The sequence below is a fragment of the Panthera onca genome, chromosome A1, assembly GCF_046562875.1.
Source record: "Panthera onca isolate mPanOnc1 chromosome A1, mPanOnc1 haplotype 2, whole genome shotgun sequence".
NCBI classification, from domain to species: domain Eukaryota; kingdom Metazoa; phylum Chordata; class Mammalia; order Carnivora; family Felidae; genus Panthera; species Panthera onca.
The window spans coordinates 113,842,387-113,850,086 of record NC_138339.1 but is presented as its reverse complement, the minus strand read 5'-3'; the positions used below and the strand labels follow the sequence as shown (position 1 = coordinate 113,850,086).

The 7,700-nt window shown below is 39.9% G+C and overlaps 1 non-coding gene across 1 annotated transcript; it reads right to left on the bottom strand.

Annotated features, from left to right (window-relative positions):
• Positions 1-4,594: 4,594 nt before the first annotated feature.
• LOC132682600 (small nucleolar RNA SNORA70) lies at positions 4,595-4,730 on the bottom strand. Its single transcript, XR_009611772.1, has one exon. It is a non-coding gene; the product is annotated as a small nucleolar RNA SNORA70 (small nucleolar RNA).
• Positions 4,731-7,700: the final 2,970 nt, after the last annotated feature.

The window sequence follows — 7,700 nt, the reverse complement described above, 5'->3', positions numbered from 1 at the left end:
GCCCTTTGCACATGCTGTTCATTCTGCAAGGATCCTCTTTCTTCACCTAGCTGACAACTTCACCTCACTTACATCTTCTCTCTGGAGGGATATCTATACTAGCCTCCGCAGACTAGGTTAGGTTTCCTTGTTATGCTATTGACCCTGTAATTGTCTTCGGAGCATTTATCACAGTGTGCAATTCTATACCCATTTAAGGGGTTATTTGATTCATATTTCTGGTCTAGTAGACCAAAGATCTGCAAACTTTGTTCACAGACCATATCTGGGCCTGCACCTGTTTTGTACAACCTGAAGATATTGTCACAGTTGTTTATTTATGTGTTGTCTGTGGATGCCTACATGCTAGAATGGAGAGTATGTGACCTCATCAACTGAAAATCTAAAATATTTACTATCTGGCTCCTTAAAGAAAAGTTTTGGTGACCCTTCTCTGGACTATAAACTCTACAAGGGCAGGGGCCATGTTTGTCTTCTACATTAGAGCCCATTGTAAGTATTCAATAATTATTAATTGAATGAATGAATGACTTCAAGTAGCTAATATTCTTTTCTCCTACCACCTCTATAGAAGGTAATAAGTCTCCATTTTGGTCTCCATTCCTAGACTTTTATTTTATTTTATTTTTTAGAGTTTATTTATTTTTGAGAGAAAGAGAGAGTGCAAGCAGGGGAGGGGCAGAGAGAGAGGGAGAAAGAGAGAATCCCAAACAGGCTCCATACAGTCAGGGCAAGATCCTGTGAACTGCAAGATCAGGACCTGAGCTGAAATCAAGAGCTAGAAGGGGGTGCCTGGGTGGCTCAGTCCGTTGAGCATCCGACTTTGGCTCAGGTCATGATCTCATGGTTCATGGGTTCGAGCCCCGCATCGGGCTCTATGCTGACAGCTCAGAGCCTGGAGCCTGCTTCGGATTCTGTGTCTCCCTCTCTCTCCGACCCTCTCCTGCTCACACTCTGTCTCTCTCCCCAAAATAAATAAACATTAAAAAAAAAAAAAGGGTCGGAAGCCTAACCAACTGAGCCACCAGGATGCCCCTCCATTCTTAGACTTTTAATTGACTTGAACTAGTAGTTGCACAGAGGAAAGTTATGACTCTCATGCATTCATTATGATTAGTATTTGTTAAGTGTGTTGAATTGGTTGTATGCATATTGTACAGTGGCAAGTGGAATGGTTGTATAAGCCGAACTGAGAACGACATTTATTTGTGGAGATCAATCAAAGACAATAGAATTAATACCTATTGTCTTTTATTTATAATAGAAGCATCAAGTAATTCTAATAAAAATGTTTTAGGTGGAGTAGAAGTGCATATTTGGAATGAAAAGAAAAGGAAAGAAAAGAATACATTGTCTGAGTATTTAACATTCTGTTCCATTAGTTCTTCCTTCCTCATCTTGCTTTGGGATTCTGAACTCCTCATTAATAGCCCGGGGCTACAGAAAACACTTTTTATTGGAAAATAAAGTATCCATTGGCTGAATTTTTGATAGATGTTTGGGTCAACTTAATGGTTTTTCTTTTCTTTTCTCTTTTCTTCCTCTCTCCCTCCTTTCCTTCTTCCAGAAAGCAGTAGTATCTAATAAGTTCTACTGGGCTGATTTCCTGGGATTAGATAGAGTAGTGTATTTTACTAATTAGGAGTTGGTTGGCTACAAATAACATGATATCCTTGTTCAAGCTGGGTTCCATCAATGAAGAAATGTATTATGTCACAAAAATCAAGTTCAGAGGTGAGGCAGTTCTAGGTGTGAGGCATTTGTTTATTTAACAAATATATATTCTGTGTGCCAGGCATTGTTCTAGGTATGAGCAATATGGCAATAAATAAAACTGACAAAAATCCCTACCCTCTCAGAGATACACTCTAGTGGGGTTAGGGAAGATCATTGGAGGGCCATAGTTGGCCTTTCTGAGACTTTGGATTTTACTCTGAGCAGTATTGAGAGTCATGGAAGGATTTTGAGGAGATGAGTGACTTAAATTGATCTAGGTTTTTAAAATGTTTATTTATTTATTTTGAGAGAGCAAGAGAGAGAACTCAAACAGGGGAGGGACAGAGAGAGAGAGAGAGAGAGAGAGAGAGACAGAGAATCCCAAGCAGCCTTTGTGCTGCCAGTGAGGAGCTCACTGTGGGGCTTGAACCCATGAACCATGAGATCATGACCTGAGCCCAAACCAAGAGTCTGACACTTAACTGACTGAGCCACCCAGGAGCCTCAAACTGATTTAAATATTTAAGAGGATCCCACTGGCTGTTGTGTTGAGGATAGTTTGTAGGGACAAATTCATAAGGGTAGAAGCAGGGAAATCAGGAGGCTACCACAGTAATTCAGACCTTGGACCAGGGTAGTAGTGGTGGAAGCATTAAGAAGTGGTTGGAGTCTGTATACCTCAGGATGAAATATAGTGAAATTTCAAGAGCTAGAGATGATACTACTGTTCTGGTGGTTGTGAAATGTGCCTGAAAAAAATGTTTGGCAACAGAAATCTTTGTAGGCATAGAGTGGTTTTCATTAAAATAATAATAGCAGCAACAGTAACAAACAGAAAGATAAATAAAAAAAAGAGACTCAGATTCTATAGACCTCTGAAGAGCATTTGTGTCAGTTATTAATTTATTACTAACCTCTTAATTCCATCTCTATCCTTCATTACTTGCTCTGAGATGATGGATCTGGATCCTTTAAATATTCTTCTTTGCAGCAAGAACAGTGATGTTGATAGAAGGCACTGGTAAGGCATTAGAGGAGGAAGGGGGCTACTCTTGCTGGTTCCAGTACGTTCAGCTCATCAGTCTTCCATATTGACATGGCTGATGAATATGCATACTGTGTGCCTGTAATGGCATTTTGCCAAGTTTACCTGACATAGATTCTAGGCAGCATGATAAATGATGAATCAGTATACATTCTACTTCCGTGATCAGAATATGCCACATAACAATACTGCCACTGTCACATTCAGTGCAGTCATGAAGATGGTCTGGATGCTGTTATCCATTAACCCACATCAGATGGTCTCAGTTTTTCCTCTGTTCAGGATGAATGCCATGTTTTTCTGCTCTGCTCTTCTCTCAGAACCAACAAAGGGCAACTGAACAGGGTTTAGAAATAGCTTTGATTGTCCCATACCTAGAAGTGGAAGGGCTAGCCACTTCACACTCCCTGTAACACAAGTGACCCACATTTCCCTTTTGTCTGTGTCTTTTTTGTGAATTTTATTTATTTATTTTGAGAGAGAGAGAGAGAGAGAGAGAGAGAGAGAGAGAGAGAGAATGAGGAAGTGTGTGAGTGGGGGAGGGGCAGAGAGCGAGGAAGAGAGAGAATCCCAAGCAGGTTCCATGCTCCATATTGAGCCCAACATGGGGCTTGATCTCATGACCGTGAGAATATGACCTGAGCTGAAATCAAGAGTCCTCCACTTAACTGACAAAGCCACCCAGGCATCCCTGTGAATGTCCCTTTTTAATGTTTCTCTGAGATACTCTCACCCCACTCCATTCCTGGTTTTGCTGCATAGGTCCCTTTGCTGTGTGCCACAGAAAGTTGACAATAGGTCATTTAATGCCTTGGTGCTACGTGTCTCAGGGCTAGGTCCCATTCTATTGTTCATTTCTGCTTATCAGCTGCAATTCTTGACATGATCCATATCTCTATCTGATGCTATCACTATGTTTGTAACATACTTCCAAAGTTTTACTCTTGCCCTGTCCTAGATCAGATGTCACTGGTTCTCTGTGTATACCTGGGATTGGCCCTGCCTCTCTTGAGTCTGGTCTCTGATTATGGATCCTTGCCTGGAATTCAGTACGTTTTGTCCCCTTTTTTGCTCTGATTATCTTCCTACCAGCTCTCTGCCTCCAATTCAATACCTCCTTTGCTTCCTCAGCTTGAGTATCCAGTGCCACTGCCTGGAAGCAAAGAATTGACGCTGATTTGGTCTAAGTACATTATTTGTGAATCTAGAGCCTAATAAGAAACCATCTGGGGTTTATTGCATCCCATTTATATATGGGAATATATCATATACCAAGATATCAACAGTGGTTATCTATGGATGATGTGATTGTGAGTTTTAAAAATTCTCTTCTCTTTTATTTTACGTTAGGCTTTCTATGATGAATATACATTACTTTTGTTGTAAGAAAAAGAACAAAGTTTTTTATTTTTCTGACAGGAAGCAGGATTTATTGGTGGGCATGAATGGGGAAGGGCAGTGCTGAGGTTCTCATGAGTGCAGAGCCTGCCATTTGTCCAAGGGGCCACGATTAGGGACGTATTTGACCCCATAGCCGTCTGGGATGAACCGCTTTTCAGCCACCATGTCTTCAAATTTGTCTGCATTAAACTTAGTAAAGCCCCACTTCTTGGAAATGTGGATTTTCTGGTGGCCAGGGAACTTGAACTTGGCCCTATGTAGGGCCTCAATCACATGCTCCTTGTTTTGCAACTTGGTACGGATGGACATGATGACTTGGCCAATGTGGACCCTGGCCACTGTGCCCTGGGGCTTTCCAAAGGCACCCCGCATACCTGTCTGGAGCCTAGACTGGAGAAAGAGTGAGGCCAAACCTCAATGTCCACTGGAAAAAACTGTCTCCAAGGTCCATTAGGGCAACCTGTACAATCAACAGGCTGCATATACTACCAAGGAGGCTGCTGTTTGCAGCCATTGCACACTGGGCCCCATGGAGAAGAAAAAAGTTACTTTTAATTTAAAAATGTATACAACCCTTCATCTTCACAACTGAAAAAAATGGCATGCCTTCCTGGTTTTTAATATTAAAATTTCCATGAGAGAAATAATTCAGAGATAACCTCATTTAGCTGTGATTTGGGAAGGGAAAACTCAGACTCTCCAAAGGAGGTAAATCTTATTTTTATCATTTTCCCCTGCTTATTTTCATTGCTACATGCACATCTCCAGGGAGAAGTCATTTGAACATTTGAACTTCCTGAACACATCCTAGTTAGAATAAATATCTGTAGTTGTTAGAGGTACCTCAGGGGCCTGGTGTTACTGAAATTTGAATATATCCTCCATTTTGGAAGACAGGTCTATAATAAGGACATGTCTACTGTTGTTTTGGGACCTCATTTGCAAGACTTTCCTTTCAGACCTACAGTTTGGACAGGGTTCACATGCCAAGGTGTATGATGAAAAATAACCAGACCCAAAATAAACCAGGCAACAGGACAAGTTTTGAATTTTAATGCATATTAATAGTGTTACTCCATCTTGGGGCTGCATTCCAAAGAGAGATTGAAAAATAAAGGTAGGTATTTGGAGGTATATTTTACTGGGTGACATTGTATGGTGCAATAAAAGCTGACAACTGCTGTGTTGGACAGCGACTACTTAGGGGCTCACTTACCATTCGTTTATTTTTGAATCCATGAACTGTAGGGGTTAAGAACATAAACTCCGAAGCCGAACCGTGTGAGTTTGACTCTGCTGCTCACCAGATGAGTGACTTTGGGGAGCTACTTACTCTATATGTGCCTCAGTTTCTTCACCTATAAAATAGAGATAGCAGAATCTCAGAGTTGTCGTGAAGATTAAATAAATTAATAGGTGCCAAACATTTGCATTTAGAATCGTCCTTGGCGCATAGTACGTGCTGTAGGAGGGTGAGCTGCTCTTGTTGTTTTCATTCTTTGGGGAACTGGGTAGATGAGGAATTGTTGAGATTGCGGTATGGCAGACATTCTTGTGTGGTTAAATCAACAATCCTTCTCAATCCTTCTTCTCTTACCCTTTTCACCAGAAAGGCAAGAAAAGCTAACATTTGCTCTTGCAGTCGACCTTGCAGTGAGGGATGGTCGTACACACAGCTCTACCTAGGAGACATCAGTGAAATTCTATGGCACAATTGTTTGGGATGCTTTTGCTTTCCCTATAAAAGGGACAGTTGCATGTGTCACTGCTCACCCTTCTTACTCTTGCTTGGATCATGTGATATTTGCCACTTTAGCAGGAATTTATCACCCACAAGATAACAAACAACTAGAAACCAAAAGAATCTCAGAGATACCAGCTCTAATATCCAGAAGCCTGATGTACATTAAATTTGATAAGCCCTGTTCTCAGGTATTCATTTTTGTTGGACACTCATGGAGCATTTAAGTGTTAGGTGCTTTATTAGGCACTGTGGATACAAAGGTGGGTAAAACAACAACTTTTCCCTGGAGGGGCTTACATTCTGGTAGTAATTTTAGTGCAAGGTTGCTTGCAAAAATGTTAGCAAAGCAGGAGGCTGGTCTGGGAGATGCACAAACTCTACCTGGTTAGGAAGGATATTTCAGTCCTGTAGTTCCAATCAAATGGATGGTTTTACCCTGCTAACTTGACTCTGTGGATGTTCCTTCTCTATATTTGTGAATGTAACATTTAAAATAGTGTCATCTCCACTTTGATAAAATTGACAGCATATCGTATGGAGCTAATTCCATAAAGCCAACTTAATACCTCCATCAATTTTCAAGATAGTTAAAGTAATCCATTACTATCTATTTTTGTTATTATTTTACCAAAATTATTTTCCTTCAGAGCAATTCTTTTGCATGGAAAATTCACAAGGACAGTTTGCCAGCTTATAGTTGTGTAGTTGTTGTATTATATTTTGTGGTAACTATGTCAACCAGGCCTAATTTACTCAGTGAAATATTGCAGATTCACATTTAGTCAAGAAGGGTTGATTTGTCTGTCAAACTTAATTTTTACCATGTCATATTTTAGTTGTGGTTAGTTTCATATGATTTTGATTATTTTTCATAGGATAATTTTAGGTTTACAGCAAAATGTAATTCCTAGATAAGGTTTAAAAAAATCTTTTAAGGCTTCCACTTATGGGATGAATATGTCACAGGAATAAAAGGTACAGCATAGGGAATATAGTCAATGATATTGTAAAAGTGATATATGATGACCGATGGTAGCTACACTGTGGTGAGCGTAGTGTAATGTAGAGAGAAGTTGAACCACTATGTCGTACATCTAAAACTAATATAATATTGTGTGTCAACTATACCTAAGTAAAAAAAAATCTGTTAGAAGTTTTCCACATACATTTTTTACTTTGTCACTATTTTAAGTTGATTATTTCTACTGGTTTCTATTCAATTTGAGTTAAATATTTCTAATATTTACTATAAAATTAAAAAATTAAGGGTTATTTAGTTTTCTAAGCTCATTCATGAGAAAATTGGACCAATATATCTCAGCTATTCCAGGATGAAATTTTAGGCAGTCCCTGGGAAGACACGGAAGGAAGCCCCACTGAGGAAAATGCTGAAGCGCAGGGAAAGAGGATTATCAATAGAGCACCACAAATGAGGAAAAGTGAAGGAACAGGACCAAGGGCAGAGATGGAAAGCTCACTTTGAACTAGAAGGCAGGAGTAAAGGTTGGTGCATACATTACTTTTCCCAGTAGAATAGGAGGCTAACTAAGTTCTCTGCTGAGTAGCAAGGATAGTTGAGGACTGGGTTATGTAGTGGGGTATGGAAATGATTAATTTGTCTTGGCCTGCAGGCTTTTCCATCTCCTTTCTGGTAATAACACTCTCCTTCATTTGAGATTTGTCATGGAATCTAGACTGAGTCATCAACTGAAATGAGGGAAGCCTTGTGTCAGTCTAAATGAACACAATCAGAAGGTCAGTTTGAGTCATATTAAATTTAAGGATGTCTGTTAC